The following is a 17,662-nucleotide window of genomic DNA, read 5'->3' as shown; positions in this document are numbered from 1 at the left end:
CTGCACTGATTTCAGCACCAGAGAGGAGCTATCTGTTGCCAGATCTCGCGAGAGTGTGTTGTTGAGACAGAGACAGGTAGTAACAAAGTAAATTTTAAAATAAAAAGTAAATTTTCTCTTGATTTGTCCGTGTGAAATTTGCCATTTTGGTGTCGGAATGTTCTGAAGATATGTGGCCTGTGATAAATGGGTCCAATATTTGCTTCCGTGACTATGGGGCGAAAGAATCGGCCATAATCTGTAATCACGTTCATTTCTCCTGCTGAAGTCAATGGACTCAGTACCTGCTGTTAGTCTCCTAAAGGGGCGTGGCGGTCGCGAACCCCACGTGACACTAATACAGGAAACTGATTCACAGTGGACTGTCTTGGTTTATCCACTCTCTTTGGTAACGGGAATAACTGCTCTAAAAGTCTGTTGTATAACTTTAGCCAAAGTACACGCATTGTGTTTTTTACTCTCGAGTCTCAAACTAGCAATCAGTTTTGTCAACAGTGAGAAAAGCATGTGGACAGAGTGGTGCTGGCTGCTTCCCTTGCTACTCTGAGAGTTGTTTGAACACTAACCAATCAGTGATGACTCGCCTACGTAACAGGCGACGTTAGGAAATGAAGCCTCAATGAAGGGTGGCCAGACTCAAGTGAAGTGAAAACATAAAAATAAAATGAACAAAGTGCAAGCCTGGATCCCAGGCTAAGGGCTGTCAGTTTGGTAATATCTGCTGAATTATGTTAACATCCCAACAACTACCAGTAAATGGAATGTTCTATGAGAAAAACAGATTCCTCTGACAGAGTTCCACCTACTTAAAACCATAATAGAAGTTGACATAGGAATACAGTAATACTTGGTAAAAGGACAAAAAATTACTTGAGCAATAACATGCGCTCACACACACACATGCTCGCACACACACACACACACACACACACACACACACGCTCAAATGCTCACACTCACACACAGACACACACTGTAGACTACCACACTATAGCGCTGTACTTGCCTTCAGCAGCATAATCATGGGCTTGGGGGCGCTGGCTGTTGCTGGGCGACACCAGTGTTCGGGGCTGAAGGGAAACTGAGAAGAGAAAAGTTTACCGTGTTGACATAAGAATACAATAATACTTGGTAAAAGGACAAGTGATAATAATTACTTGAGCAATAACATGAGCTCACACACACACACACACACGCTCGCACACACACACACACACGCTCACGTGCGTGCGCACACACACACACACACACACACACACTCAAAAGCTCACACTCACACACACACACACACACACACACTCAAACGCTCACACTCACACACACACACACACTGTACACTACCACACTATTAGTGTTGTCACAGTACCAAAATTGAGACCCACGGTACGATACCAGTGAAAGTATCACGGTTCTGAGTAATATCACGATAACACAGCAAAAATGAGGCAGATGTGCCTTTTGTCATTTATAAAAAGATAAATCACTTTTCTATAATACATCAATGATATTTCAATGGAATAAATTACTTATTGACTACTATTGAGTACTTATTCATACTTCAAAAACAGCATCAATAAGTGATTAACATAGGGGGGATCAAAATAAAATAAAAAACAACCAAAAATCAACCAGCCACCCTCCTCCCCTGACAAGTTAAGAACAGTCCCTTAAGTGCGGTGAGGTTTGTGGAAATGTGAACGGCTCGTTTCTCCTCTGACACATCACATACCTGTGTGCCGCCACGGCTCGGCTGTTCAGGTACTACTGGGCAGTCATGACACCAACTTATTCACCTGGAGCTGGGCTTCTCGGTTGCCGGTAAACTGCACTATCTTGCGGTGGCCATAGCACTCCGCCATATTCTTGTCTGTGACCCCATTTCAACCCACAACCGTCAGGATTTGCCTTTCGTTTCTGCTGCTGGTTGAAATCTGTACTCGCACAGCGTGCTCCTGAATGATTTCTTTTGCTTGCACAAAACTATTTTTAGTTGCAAATGCGAGTAAAATGCTCGCACCATAGAGCTCTGTAGTGGAAAACAAATCACTGTAGCATATATAAACAAATCTAGCCTACAAGTAAAAATAAATAAATAATAACTTTCAGTGCTTAAAGATATTCAATAGCTCAGCTAATACCTGACATGTCACTGGAAAACAAACCACTGCAGAAGCATATTGAGTGCCAGGTGGCCAGCGCGCGCCGTTATTGGACGGCGCATGGACACTCACCCTCTTGCGATTGGACTTTGAACTTATCACACAGTAGTGGTGCCATGAGGTACCGTAGTACTACGGTACTCCAACATTATGGTATCATATGTACCGTGGTGTTTAAGTCCCACGGTCTACCGTTGGTATCAGTATACCGTGCAACACTACACACTATAGCGCTGTACTTGCCTTCAGCAGCGTAATCATGGGCTTGGGGGCACTGGCTGTTGCTGGGTGACAGCAGTGTTCGGGGCTAAAGGGAAACTGAGAAGAGAAAAGTTAACTGTGTTGACATAAGAATACAGTAAAACTTGGTAAAAGGACAAGTGAAAATTACTTGAGTAATAACATGAGCTCACACACACACACGCACGCACACACACACACACACACACACACAATCATGCACACACTCACACACAGACGCACACACTACACTACCATGAAATGGTTGATTACTCTCTGTTAGTGGAGGAAACCTTTCAGACTTATGGGATTTACCTTTCTACTTGACCTGGAAATTCTTAGCGTGACTAGGATCCTTGTTTTTAACGGCGATTAAGCACTTCGTAATAGTGTTCCTCATTCAACATTGGGTCAACTCCTTGGTATACTGGGCCCTGTAGTCCCTAGATTACCAACTGATCCAAGAACCTTGCTCTGAACCACAAGGAAGTCACTGACAAAACCGGTCTCTGGTGCAATATAGTCATTTCCACTCTGAAACTAAGGAAGGGATATTAAACCAACTGGCTATTTTCCAAGACCTTGTTGTGCTCCAGCAAATAGTTCTCAAAATCAACATCGATGGTCTTCCCATTCAGAAAAATTCAAATGTCCAATTCTTGAACTCATCGAATGAACAGATGCTTAAGTCTTGCACCTGGCCTCCAGCTTAACTCCTCTCTCCTATTCCAGAGCCAGCAAGAGGCTATTTCGGCTTTAGAGCCTTTAGCGTAGGTTATGTGTTGCCCCTCCGAACTATAGCGCTGTATTTGCCTTCAGCTGGATAATCACGGGCTTTAGGGCGCTGGCTGTTGCTGGGCGAAACCAGTGTTCGGAGCTGATAGGAAACTGAGAAGAGAAAAGTTAACTGTGTTGAGATAAGAATACAGTAACACTTGGTAAAATGACAAGTGAAAATTACTTAGATTCATGTGATATTGCTTAAGTGAAAATAACGAGCAATAAGGTGCTCACGCACACACACTATCTCATGTACACGCTCACAAACAACATGCACACACGCACTATAGCGCCGTACTTGCCTTCAGCTGGAAAATCATGGGCATAGGGGCGCTGGCTGTTGCTGGGGGAAACCAGTTGTTGGAACTGATGGGGAACTGAGAAGAGAAAATCTAACCGTGTTGTCATAGGAATACAGTAACACTTGGTAAAAGGACAAGTGAAAATTACTTAGATATACAGTATAACATCACTCCCTCTCATTGCTTAAATGAAAATTGCATGAGCAATAACATGAGGTCACACACACACGCTCACACACACACACACACACACACACACACATATAATTTCATTTACACGCTCATACAAAAAATGCCCACACACACTATAGTGCTGTACTTGCCTTTAGCTGAAAAATCATGGGCATGGGGGCACTGGCTGTTGCTGGGGGGATTCTGTGTTTGGGGCTGAAGGGGAACTGAGAATAGAAAAGTTAACCATGTTGAAGAATGAAGCCACTGACAGTTTTACTGTGATTGAGCACTGTACTTGCCCTGAGCTACCCTTTTTATATTACACAGAGATGACAATTGGTATGAAAGAAACAGTTGATTACTCTATGATAGAGGAGGGAACCATTCATGGGATTTAGCTTTCTACTTGCCCTGACCTTGAAGCTGGTGGTATTACCAGGATTCACCTTTTTTAAGATAGAGATGAGAATTAGAAGAAGTCTGCACAGGGCATTTGATGAACACTGAATATAGCCTGGAAGATACAACCCAATTTGCTCCACATTACTGACCTGTCATGCTGTTGCTGGTCAAACCAGGGCTTGGTTGACTCATTTCCTGGGGGGTATGACAATGACAATGAAAGAAAAGAAAAAGATTCACTATGCGTGTGTGAATGAGAAAACTATTGTAAAGCAAAGTGCTCAAGGGTAAAAAACAACAACAACAAAAAACAAAAACAAAACAAGGATGAAGTCATTGAGAGTCGACTGGGAATTAATACTTACCCAACATGCCGCCACTCCCAGATCTGCCTGCTGCTGCAGTGCAATCTGTTTCTTTTGCTTCTGTTAAATCATTAAAGTAAATAGCTGATTTGGGGCAGAGCAAATACCTAATGTTACATAGAACACTAAGTAGTAAGTCATGCAATTACAACAATATCAACTTACTGGATTTATTGTTGTCAAATTTTTTTTACCTTAGGGGCCGCTGGGTACCTCCCATCATCAGGCCCTTCATCATCATCATCATCATCATCAGTATCATCATCCCCAAAGTATTTAGGATTCTTTCTATGAATAGATTTGAATACATGAGAAGTCAACATTAGAAACATGAGATAAAGAGAATTTTGTCAAGAAATGCCAAAAAATCTTTTAAAATCGAAATGAAACGGACCTTGGAATCCTATGTTTTGATGCATTTCCTACTGAAATGGAAAAGTCCATTCCATTACATCAGGTTGCACAGGTAAATACGAACTAGTGTCACTACATCCATCCGTCAATCAAAAAAAAAAAAAAAAAACACGGAATCATCAAAACGTGTGATAGCCCGCCCGCTTGACAATGTTCCAGTGAAATTCGAAACTTATGCCGCTGCCCTGTTTCAGTCGGAAATGTGTCAAATTGTAAGATCCCAACGTCCATTTCATTTTGTCTTTAAATTCAAATTTCATTTAAGCAAATGCCTACATTCTTGCTCTTTTATGCCCCTCCTCTGGTTTTGTGTCCAGGCTTTCACCTTTTTTGGCGTGGACCAAAAATTTTGCATAGCTGTCTAAAATCAATGGAAAAGAAGACGTTATAATGCCTTCATGTGATGATTGGGTGAAATATGAGGGGAGATGTGTTATTTACCTTTCTTTTTTAAAACGACAGAAGGATACAGACTCCATGGTTTGGATCAGGCACTTCCCTGATCTGGGCGGCCTTTTTAGCCCTCGTGTCATTATAGGGAGGCCAATAGCACATGTTGTCCATTACCCACTCCTGGGGAACAATGGCAACAACCTGCTCCTCAGGGAATTCAGTGACGCAGTACATGGCTGAAACCTGAGAGAGAGAGAGAAAAAAAATTAATTCACTCTAAAGATGCATGGCGATTGTAGATTTAAATTAAAGTCTAGCAAAACTGGAATTTGTCTTTGATATTTGCACACATTACCTTGAAAAATTATTGTCTAGCCAACCAGTTAAAAAGAAGAAAAGAGGCAGGGATGGATGGTATTTTAGAGCAGTACTGGATGTCCCATTTCATACTATTATTGAATGTGTTGTGTCCTGGTCCAGCGCCCCCTGGTGCCTCCCCTCCACCCTACTTCTCTCTCCATGCCCCTCGCTCCTAGTTTCTGGTTCCTTCTGAGTCCCCTCCTACCTGGTTACTTGTTCCTTGCCCCTTTCCTGTTCTTCCATGTTTGTTCCTTCTATGGCTCCTTATTATGGCTCTCTTGTGTATTTCCCTGTGTTCATTGTCTGTGTTTCAGTCCTGTCTTGTTTGCACACCTCATTCTCATTGTGTCTCATTAGTTCTGTTACTCCTCGAGCCTCTGTGTTTCAGTGTCCTTGTCTGTTATTAGTTCAGTGTCCTTGTCTGTTCATTGGTTGGTTGGTTTTCTTCTCGCCTGCATCTTTTAGTCCAGTTAGTGTTTAGTCTGGTTTCCCCTGTCCTCATCTCCTTATCTGTGTGATTGTGGTGCGCAGGAGAATGTAAATGACAGCCTACAAATGAAGAAGAGGCAGGGCAGCAAAACTGTTGTCCTTAACTGGAAGGAGAACACATTTTCTTTTCACATTAGTCACTGAGGTGTACTCAATTGAGTCTTTCAAAATGGAGAGGTGATGGATGTCCAGACTGGATGACCTCAAGGGGTACGAGAAGAGATCTTCTTTGTGTCTAAATGCTCTGAAAGCAATGAAAGCATCTCCTTGCTTGTCCACAACTATGTTAACCACCTGGACAACCTCCGTGTTGTTGAGCTCAACCATATTGTTTCCCTTTGAAAGCTGCACAGAAAAATGCTCACAGTTCATCTTCTGGTACTGTTGTACCCTGGACAGTACAGGTACAGGGCCATTCTTGTGTGGCATTTCAAAGGTGACTCTGTTGATGTTTGGAACTGCCATGCCTTTCTTCTCAGAGAGGCGACGCATGACTTGCTCTAAAGGCTTGCTTGGTTTGCGGACCAACTTCTTCAGCTGACCTAGGAAGTTTTCAAATGGGAAGCAGGAGACATTGTCCAGAACACCATACATTCTCGCATCGTCTGCAAGGTGAAGCAGGCTGTGGATGTTGTATGACATGAACTCCTTTCCATATAATTTGGGGAAGTGGTCGACAAACAGGAGAAGCAGGTGGTGAGCATAATCAATCTGAGCTGCACAGAGTGATACACTGAGGAGGATAGTAATGGCAGCAGACAGGAACATGAAGTTCTGATACACCACCTTGGGGATGCGCCCTTTCAAACACACTGGCCCGGTGTAGAGCAAGAAGGAACGGTACTCTGTGGCTTTTCACCTCTCAAATTCTGACAGGGGTCTTGGCTTCCAGTTACAAGGCCTACAGAAAGTGATGAGAGTGGTGTGTCTCCATGGTAATGCACTTCTTCTTGATCTGCCGAGAATTTGTCTTGGTCAGACCTTGGAGGGGCTGTAGTTTCGAGGAAGACGACCCGCCCCATGTAACGCACCCCGCACACCTGGCACTTATGACAGCAGTGGAAGCTACTGTGACCTTTGGCATTCCTAACAAATGCACAGGCAGGTGCATCGCACACTATGGCAGAAATTGTCACAGACAGATGTTTCCCATTGAACTGGATGCCTTCCTCCCATAAAAAATTCCAATTACAAAAGGCGTTTTGTTTGTCTGGATCCCATCTCGATGTTTTTCAATGAGTCCAAGAATTGGCCAAAATTGGGCATTTGAACTTTTCTGAATGGGAAGGCCATCGATGTTGATTTGGAGAACGATTTGCTGGAGCACACCAAGGTCTTGGGAAGTAGCCAATTGATTTAACACCCCCTCCTTCATTCCAGAGTGGAAATATAATCCACCAGAGACTGGTTTTGTACGAGATTTCCTTGTGGTCCAGAGCAAGGTTCTTGGATCAGCTGGCAATCCAGGGACTATAGGGCCCAGAAGACCAAGGAGTTGACCCAAGGTTGAATGAGGAACATTATTACTTTCCTCTTCCTCCTCAATATGATCCTCTCCCTCCTCAACATGATCCTCTCCCTCCTCAACATGATCCTCTCCCTCCTCAACACAATCCTCTTCCTCCTGTGCACAGTCCCCACCACTGCTCTGTACACCATCACATTCAGCTGTGAAATCGAACCCTCCTCCCGATGCTAAATGAAACTGATCCTGATCCAATGCTAAATGAAACAGATCCTGATCCACTTCTTGCTGAATCTTTCGCCGTTTACTCCAGTAACTAGACATTACTACAAGAGAAAAGCACACTACTCACAGGAACATGGGAGAAGATCAGCCCAGACAGGAACCAAGGTCACATGTGAGAAAAGAGAAGAAACAATTTGAGGGGGGGCTGTGGCTCAGAGGTACAGTCCAATGACTGAAGGGTCAACAGTTTGAATCCCGACTCCTCGACAGACCACATGTTGAAGTGTCCTTGGGAAAGACTAAATGAGCGTGCCACGCCTTGCTAGGCAGCTCGTAGCCACTGGTGTGTGAGTGTGTGTGTGAATGAGAGCCCACTGTAAAGTGCCTTGTCACGAGCATGCAATTGTTTGTATATTGTTTGTAATATTATCATTATTATTATTATAACCTTATTCATATTACTACTATTATGACTGTTATTGTTGTGGTTATTAGTAGTATGGGTATTATTATTGTTGCTTTTATTATTTCTAGGTGAATTATAGGTTGGTTGGGTTGTGGGCTATACGATGACAGTGGATAGGTCAGGGTTATGGTTTAGGATCTGTAGATAATTATTTTTATACCATGGTCTGGGTGAATACTCAGTTCTGATTTGTTGCCTGTGCATTAAAACCGTCTAATGACCACCTTTTAATGCACACCTCGACATAAGTTGAATCACCATTCTAAATCAATGCAGCTTTGGGTTCTTTAACGTTTGCTCAGCATTCCAATGTAACAACCCTTTTAAGGTTGACTTTAGGGCTGAGTGTCATTTTATCAAGTTTTAATATTTTTTTCACTGCATAAAGTAACCACGTAGATTCCCAATATGTGGTCTGTTTATCAAAATAAAGGCTATTTAAAAATGTGTCAAGCCGGAGTTGGAGTTTGCTGGAAGGCAGGGTGGGTGTACTACTAGCCTGCAGCCGAGTGCGCTGTTAACACAGATGCACTAACATACACCGGCAACTATTTTGCACTTTTAAAGCAAGCATGTATAACATTAGTTATTAGTTATTTGGTTAAGCATCTGTTCTGTAGTAGACAGTGATCTATCTACTATCTGTCTATTATCTAGTAATCACTAGTAGTGATGTTGAGTAGATAATAGTGATCTCTAGTCTAGTAGATAATAGTGATCTGTAGATAATGATCTTTAGTGAATAGTAATGATCTCTAGTAGATACTAGCCTCTTGCACTCCACCCCCATTTTGTAGCAAAAACGCCTAAAATGACATAGCCAAATTAAAATGACTGTAGCGTCTGAACCGCTCTGACTACATGCATGCATGAGGTCTTGCCAGAAAGAAAACACCCTGAGGTTTCTTGTGAAAGTGTAAGAAACACTCTAGGTGATACAAAGAAAAAAACTGAAGATTTTGCCTAAAATAAAAAAACCAAAATGATTTTCAGGATGAATAACTATTTGTGGCTTCATCTGAGCAGGTAAATGACAATGTGGGGCCGTAGGCATACTATCAATGAACATTTGTGTCAGATTTGAAGAAAATTGCTCAAAGTATGACTATTCTACAGTGTTTTTTCCATGAAAAGATCCAGGTGGAGCTCAAAATGACAGGAGTGCTCACTCCGCTTCAAAACAGTACTATCGGTGATCAAACAACACTCAGCCAGCTTCAAACATTGTACCTTATTGAAATCAGGTGTGATTATGATAGCTGATGTTGTTTATGACACAGAAACATCATAAAATATCACCAAATAAAGCCATATGAAACGTGAAAGTTATGATCCCACTTTCTAGACGGTATATCTCAGCCAAAAACAGTGGTAGGAGTGAGACTCTTACCTTTTATAAAAGATCTAAGTCTCAAATCACAGGTCCGCTTAAGATCACGAGTAATCCTTTAACTTTTCCCCTCGAAAAACGGCATGACATGACTTGTCACCACTCATCGCGATTTTGGACTTTGTGTGCTTAGGCTGCTCTGGTGCGAAACACATAATAATTTTTGAAAAGTCGAGAGCTTCCTGAATCCGGCAATACCAAACATCACATGGTTTGATGACATAGTGTGCCTGGGAGATACCATTTAACAGAGGAGGGAGGGAGCGCAGACGTGGGCGCCCGAGCGCAGTTCGAGAGGCTAGTAGTGATATTTACTTAAAACAAAACACTACTTTTTGTTTTAAGTAAATATCACTACTCAAGTAGATAGCAGTGTGTACTGACCGAGACACAGAGGAGTTTTCTTCTGACAAAAAGAGACTTCCCTGAGACGTCACAAGAGGTCCACAGGGCCAACGCCCTCTCTAATGCCAGGAGGTCCTTTCCTGACACACGCACATGCACGCACAAAAAGACAAGGAGAGAAACACAAGCACGAGTCAAAGCAACTGACACACAAAGTCCAGCCTTCATCTTACCTTCGCTACGTTAACTTTCCTTAAGCTCTGAGCAGCTGTACTTAAAGGAAATTGTAGTTTTTTTATCCACAAAACTCGTCCAGGGTATCTGAGGATAACAGCTAGCTGGAATAACAGCTACACTTGAAATGCACAGAACCCACATTTTGAAAATGTAATAAAACTCTGCTAATGCATTTCAAAAACGCCAGAATGGCTCGTCCGTCGTAATCCAAGTGCCCTGAAGCCGCGGCATTAAAAACTGACTTGAAAAGACATAATTTACTCCACTTTTATAGCATCATTTCTCACCGTGGTCAAATAGCCTGCCGTGCAGGTGTGCTGTGTTTATATGGCAACTCGCACGAGACTCGAGAACTAGCACCACCACTTGCTATCAGCTAGTCTCACGCAAGTTGCCATATAAACAGCTAAGCTAACTAACAGCTAACTTACGTACCAGAACACTCTGTGGAACAGCAAAATGTCCGGCCAGTAAGGCAAAATAGTCCTCATATGGCTGCACGGGTCCGAGAGTGTGGAAGATGCGTTGTCCCTTGCTGCCCAGGCTGTGGAGCAGCATGGTTTTTAGTCTAGCATCGTCAGCCTCGGCTAGCCCAATAGCGGTTATGAACTTCTGGAAGGACTCACACCAGCAGGACCACGGGATAGGTGGCTCATCAGGCAGAGCGAGGAACATAGGCAGAGGTGAGAATGGAGGCTCCATCCTTGTCGCCAATGTTATGTCCAGTGACGTGCGGACAACGACTGTGTGCTCACTGTCTTTATGTACATCAGCGGCCATTCATACCACACTCATCACAACTAACTCCGCTTTACGGCACTGATGTCACGCTGTCGTGACTCAGCTATATTATGGCCTACGACCGTATGCTACAGTTTTGTCAGAATAAGACGACAAATTGACTATCATGCAGAAATATTATCTTCACATGATCTGGCCGTGTTTCTGTGTTTGATGACAGTAAAGTTTAACTGACCAGTGCTGGTTTGAACCGCGACCCAAATACTGTTACACTACTAACGTTAGCTAATGTTAGCTGCGGCAGCATTAGCTAACGTTAGCTAACGTTAGCTGCGGCAATGTTAACTGCTAGCTAGCTAACATTATATCAGAAATGGTTGACTCTGGTATCAGAAATATATCAGAAATGGTCTAATGTTGAAATGACTGGGTACATATAAACATTTAGTTTCTGAGCAGAGACTGAAGCGGGAAAAGGAAAATCTGTGAAATTCTGACAGAAGCCCGACCGAGTACCACCATCAGAAAAATGTCAGGTCAAGTGCGTCAGCGTGCACTGGCGCGAGTGAAATTCTGCTGGGAGACTGCCACCAACCCGCCAGCAGAAATTCTCCAGAGTCAGGGTGCACTGGCGTGAGTGAAATTCTGCTCTGCTCCGCTACCGGCCCTCTGGTAGAAACACTCCAGCGGAGTGTCGCTCCTGTTGGGATTCACAGGACCACAGATGATTTTTCATTTGGTAAAGTCATAACTGGAGATTTAAAAGCTTTTTCCTCTACATGCTCTTTGTTCTCCAAACAAAGACAGCTAGGTGACACCCATCTCCACAGGAGGTCTCACCTCACACCTCAGTGAGACCCAAGTCTCATGACTTGATTGGACAGAACTTTTTCAGTGACTCTGTGATGTCACAGGCTTTCTGCACAAGGTCTGCTCCCTTCCACAGAACTTCCTCTTCTCTGCTCCAACCGTGGAGCAGTGCTCTTCTTGCTCCAGCTGCTGTAGCAGCTGCACCCCTCTTTCCAGCTGGGCCTGGGACAGCAGAGGCCCAAACCCCTGCTCCATAGCCCAAACCACTAAAGGGAGGACAACTGATCACAGACTCTCTGACCTGAAACAGAAAGGTAGAGTTGCGAACACAAGGTTTGCAACCAGCTTTCCAGCAACAAGGAACTAAGTGAGTTAGCACCCAGCGTCTAACTCTGTGAAACCCTGAGTGACCAGCTTCCTCGGAGTTTCATCTTTGGAACAAAGGACCCAACAAAGACTGCACCTGGAACCACCTTCCCAGCCTTCTTCTGCTGACTAACAAAGCAGTACACCACCGAGTGACTCTTTCCTCCATCCATTCAAGGATCGGTAATGTAACAACTGGGCATAGCTTATCACAGCTTTACAGGCTAAGCAAGACTGTTTGGCTGTTGTATGTGATTTGATGCTGTTTACTGAGTTATTGTTGTGATAGATTGCAGTTAGGTCATTGATTAGTTGGCTTCACCACAGCTAAGTGTTTAGTTTGCTAATACTGTTCACAAACAGATTCTTGCATGCAACTAAACAATCTCTGCACTAATCCAGACCGTTTGCAACACACGTCACATTGACATAGACTCATTAACAAATAGGCTTTCAACAGAGCTACACCCAAACAGGCATCTCAAAGTTCCCGCTTCTTTTCCTTTGTCTTTGTCCTGACCACACGGTCAGACAAACACCTCCCCCGGGAACTGAAGCAGCCTTGATACGGCCATTTTGGTAGTTCTCTGTTGTCAGCCGTTTTGTTTGTAGGCCAAACGGCTACTTGATCAATACACCCGCCTTTGTCTTTCTCCTTTCTCTCTCTCACACACACACACACACACACATACACACACACATATACACACCAAGCTTGTATATAGTTAGTTAGAATTTGTGTGTTTTGGTTTGCTTTACTTATTTGTGAATAAATATAATTCTTTGGAATCATACCTGCAGTCTGTTTAATGTTGCACAAGGCTGAATTAATAGTCAACCTCTGCTGCATCAAGAAATCCTTCAGGCGTTACTGTTAATTTTGGTTGTTGTCATTAATTTAATTATTAATCAAACTCCAAATTAATAGTTTAGCGTATTTTATGAGACTGATATCTTTAACTGGCTATCATTTTTCCCTTTACGGGAATGGTGCCCCACGAGGTGATTTAATGTTAATTAAGTCACATTATTTAACATAATTACTAATTATTAATAATAATAATTAATTATTTCCGATAGCCAATTTAACCCCAACATATTTGGTGCCTCTGTGTGAAGCCTGGTGTGTTGACCCCAACATATTTGGTGCCACCGTGTGAGGTAAATATATGTTGATTCCCAACACTCCGATTCAGATAGAGCACCGATAGCCTATAGCGGAGGTGTGCTATCTGGGTGGTTTCTTCCAACCATTCAAACTGTATTGGTGACTTGCTGGAACAGTTGCACCTTCATGAGGGTAGTACCTAGGTGGCTGATGACATGCAGCGTAACAGCACTCACTGTCCACACTCGGGGCAGAAATAGTTCAGTTGGGAGAGCGTAAGACTGAAGATCTAAAGGCCCCCACTTCAATCCTGAGTTTTGAGAAGAGAGCTCAGCATTCTCTGTTGACAGGAACCACACTTGTGGAATGTAATATGCCATATTCATGTAAGATCTGGCATTGGACGCATTCTTCCTACTGCTTCCTGTGAAGTGGCACAATTGAGAGTCATAGCAAACAGCAAGACTGTGTACATGAAAACTTGGCAACTATTCCCCTTGTGTGCAAGAGTTGTACATCATTGTTTATCTCAACAATTTGGCGCAGCTGTGATTTGCAAAACTCAGAACCAGCCTGACACAAGTTAATTGTAGAAATGATTTTGCCTATTCACTGGCTTCATTTCTGACAGAGGTTCACAGACAATTGCTGATTATTCGATGTTCTTCAGAGGTATAGTAAGCATTGCACTCCAACTTTCAAGTGTGAAACTAATATACCAACACATAGAGGTCTTCAAAGTCAATATGAAATCCTTTCTCTGCTCTTCAGATGTATTCCCCAGGAAAACATGATGTCTTGCGCAAATGATCACAATCTGATCTTTGTAGATGTTTTCTTTATTTTTTTTTTAGAAAAACATTATTCTCTCAGAGCCTGGGTAGCTCAGATGGTAGAGCATCAGACTTTTAATCTGAGGGTCCAGGGTTCAAGTCCCTGTTCAGGTGTTGGCTTGACACTTTCATTTCTTCCCACAAGTATTTCTGTCATTAGGGTCCACCTTCAAAAGAGTGTGAAAAAGCCTCTGTGCAATCATCAGATGCTTGACAAATGGAATGGATACTTTTCTGGCATCTTTGGTTTCTTCCAACCATTCAAACTGTATTGGTGACTTGCTGGAACAGTTGCACCTTTATGAGGGTAGTACCTAGGTGGCTGATGAAATGCAGTGTAACAGCACTTATCCACACTGACGGATGAAATTGCTCTGTTGGAAGCAGAGTTGGGTATAACGTGTTACAATGTAACCGCAGTACAGTAGTACAGTTAGTTTGCTGTTTGAGTAATCAAATACTTGAGTACATTTTCAAACAAGCCATCAGTTACTGCCGTTACTTTTAGAACGCTGGTCCTTCAGTTCCGAAACAGCAACGATTGTCTTTTGGTTCTAATAACGGAGATAACGTTAAACCTATCAGTCCGAAAGAAGTCATGAAGCTTGTGGCTCGTTACGTGGTCGGAGAAATGCTGCCGTTGTCTACGGTGGAGTCTAAAACATTCCGCAGGATCGTCAGTAAAATCCCCACAACTCAATAGATGGACGAGGACTCACTGACAGACAGGTCAGACTCAGGACTTGCATTATGCCTGGTACACACAACTTTTCTGCCCGTTCTGAAAGTCACTATGTCACATCACACGATTGTGGAGTCATAAAATTGTGCCGTGACTTGGCCGACAGACATGACACACTACACGATGCTCCTCACCAATTATCCCCGGTCGTCTTTCACGTGTGTGATGTCATCGGGTTATTCTTGTCCTATTTTTATTACTTTTACTATTATTTCAGTCACTGTGTCTGTTCATGTGCCAGCCGAAATGTTGTTGTTGTAGTCACCTAAAAGTGTCAGCAGATGGCAGGAGCTACATTTGAAGTACCGTACGTAAACATTCAAGCTACTGAATCCTCCACTACCAAGTTCCTACAAATGTTTCATAATAAAAGCCTATTTATAAAATGGAGGGATTCTCTCAGCCGAAGTTATAAGGGGCTTTGGATTTGAAACATATTCCGGAAGTAGTGAGTTTGAAATGACGACGCGATGCGGTAACTTAATGAAGCCAACGGGAGCGGATTAAAAAGTAAAAATATAAAAACACAGAGGGATTAATAAATAACAGACTGTCTATAATGTAGTTTGTTTCAAATGAAGCTGGGAGCCTCTGCAGTTGTGGTGAGTAAAAGCCCCACCAATATTTGTTAATATTATTACTTTATGTCCGTCTCCATTATGAGGACATAACATTGTTTGCTAGCTTGATGCTAATGACAGTACTCACCGGGTTGACGAAGTGCCTCTGCTGTTTCACACCATCATTTTCCCCTTTTACTCTGTGTGGTTACATCACTAGAGGAAATATTAAAAACACTGGGGTGTTGTTGTCATACAGTTGTCTATGGCAGCAGATCATTCTGTGTTTCTACTGGTCAAAGTGACGGCTGTGATGGGAGAATTGGATCTCAGTGAAGGGCAAGTGGTCCATGACTTTAATTTTGGAGACAAAATAATGTAGGCTAAGCACCCTGTGGTCCATTTCCCAATAGGAAATGTAGTACTTGAGTTACTTTTCTCAGGGAGTAACTTTGTAAAGTAACTGGTTACTTTTCAAAAAAGTAACTCAGTAAAGTAATTTGATTACTTTTAAAGTAATCCTTATCCAACTCTGGTTGGAAGAGCATTAGACTGAGATCTAAAGGCTTTGGTTTCTTCCAGCCATTCAAACTGTATTGGTGACTTGCTGGAACAGTTGCACCTTTATGAGGGTAGTACCTAGGTGGCTGATGAAATGCAGTGTAACAGTACTCACTGTCCACACTCGGGGCAGAAATAGTTCAGTTGGGAGAGCGTAAGACTAAAGATCTAAAGGACCCCAGTTCAATCCTGGGTTTCAGCAAGAGAGCTCAGCATTCTCTGTTGACAGGAACCACACTTGTGGAAGGTAGTATGCCATATTTCATGTGTGATCTGTGATCTTGAAAGTCATAGCAATGAGCATATCCAAGACTGTGTTTTGCAGAAATGATTTTGCGTTGCACTCCAACTGGCCAAGATGTGTTTTCTTTGAACTTTTTCAGTTGTGAAAGCAATATAACCAACACAAATGAGTCTTTAAAATCAATATAAGAGTTTGTCTCTGATCTTCAGATATATTCCCCAGTAAGACATGATGTCTTGTGGAAATGATAAAAGGGTGATCCTTTGAAATCTTTCCTTTTTTTAAAATATTTTATCCAGCATTACAAAGACAGAGACAAAGAGTGCATTGTCTGTAATCTGCAGATGATTTCTTCAAGGAAAAAAACACTTCTTTGTTTGTTTCAAAGTCTGGTTAACAGACAGCAGAGCACAATCAGAGTACAATCAGAGAGTCCAGGGTTTAAGTCTTTGTTCAGGTGCTCTTTCCTCACAACAATGTTTTTCGCTATGTAAACCTTAAACCCAGCAGATGACCAGTGGTGGAACAACCCCGTCCATTAGTGCATTTATGAAACTTTGTAGAGGTTCTCCTGCAGTGGTGAACTGGGTCTGAAGAAAACCTATTTGCAGGCATTGCAGGCATGATATTCTTGATGTTGGCACATGCAAGGCACGTTTTTCACATGATTTGGCAAAGTGGAATGGGCCCTTAATTGCCCATAAAATTCTCAGGGAACACTGGGTTTTGATAGACATTGGCCTTGCACAAACTGATTGACCAAACCATTACACCTATTGGCTGACTTCATTTCAGACTGGGGTTCACTGAGAATTGCTCAATAATGAACATCCCTCATATGTATAGTTTGTGTCACATTGCAACACATCCACACCCCAGGTTTACAAACAATTTAATTGAATAATCAGTAAAAGGTAGTTATTTACATTTTATAAAAAGTATATCCATAAGGGGAACTGATGCCATGAAACCTTTCTGAAAATTCTGAATTTTGACAGTTTTACTTGAACTCTTAAAATGTATTTCACCATGGCTGTGAGACATTTTTCAATGCTGGTATAGGTTTAGTCGTATTCTTTCATTCAACCATTTTGCAGCACTTTGGTGCAATATTTATCATCCTGCTTTTTCTTCATTTTAGACTGCTGACACCATATTTTGATGATGGTATTGCTGCCTTTTGAAAACCTGACAGAATGCATTTGTTGTGGCTCAAACATGTCAAGCAGGTTTACCAGTTGTGTATCAAAAAAAAATGTGGTAAGAACAATAATTAAATGACAACAACTTTCATATTGTCGATGTCCCCACACTGTTGTATGACAAGGGAGAATAGTGTTGGAAAAAAATTCCCCCAAATAGACTGTGATTTAGAATTTGTCTTCCAGACCAGAAAAGCGAAAGTGACCCTTGATCATTATCAAACAACAATAGTGCAACTGGGCTTTAAATAGTTTGGGAAGCCATTCTGCCATGTGGCCCTTTGAATAG

At 42.4% G+C, this 17,662-nt stretch overlaps 2 non-coding genes across 2 annotated transcripts; both read left to right on the top strand.

Annotated features, from left to right (window-relative positions):
* Positions 1 to 14,105: 14,105 nt before the first annotated feature.
* Positions 14,106 to 14,178, top strand: trnak-uuu (transfer RNA lysine (anticodon UUU)). The gene has a single exon. It is a non-coding gene; the product is annotated as a tRNA-Lys (tRNA).
* Positions 14,179 to 16,056: 1,878 nt separating this feature from the next.
* Positions 16,057 to 16,129, top strand: trnaf-aaa (transfer RNA phenylalanine (anticodon AAA)). The gene has a single exon. It is a non-coding gene; the product is annotated as a tRNA-Phe (tRNA).
* Positions 16,130 to 17,662: the final 1,533 nt, after the last annotated feature.

The sequence above is a fragment of the Epinephelus lanceolatus genome, chromosome 21 (genome assembly GCF_041903045.1).
Source record: "Epinephelus lanceolatus isolate andai-2023 chromosome 21, ASM4190304v1, whole genome shotgun sequence".
Classification (NCBI taxonomy): domain Eukaryota; kingdom Metazoa; phylum Chordata; class Actinopteri; order Perciformes; family Serranidae; genus Epinephelus; species Epinephelus lanceolatus.
Note: the sequence above shows the minus strand (reverse complement) of the source record. Positions and strands in the feature narration are given on the sequence as shown.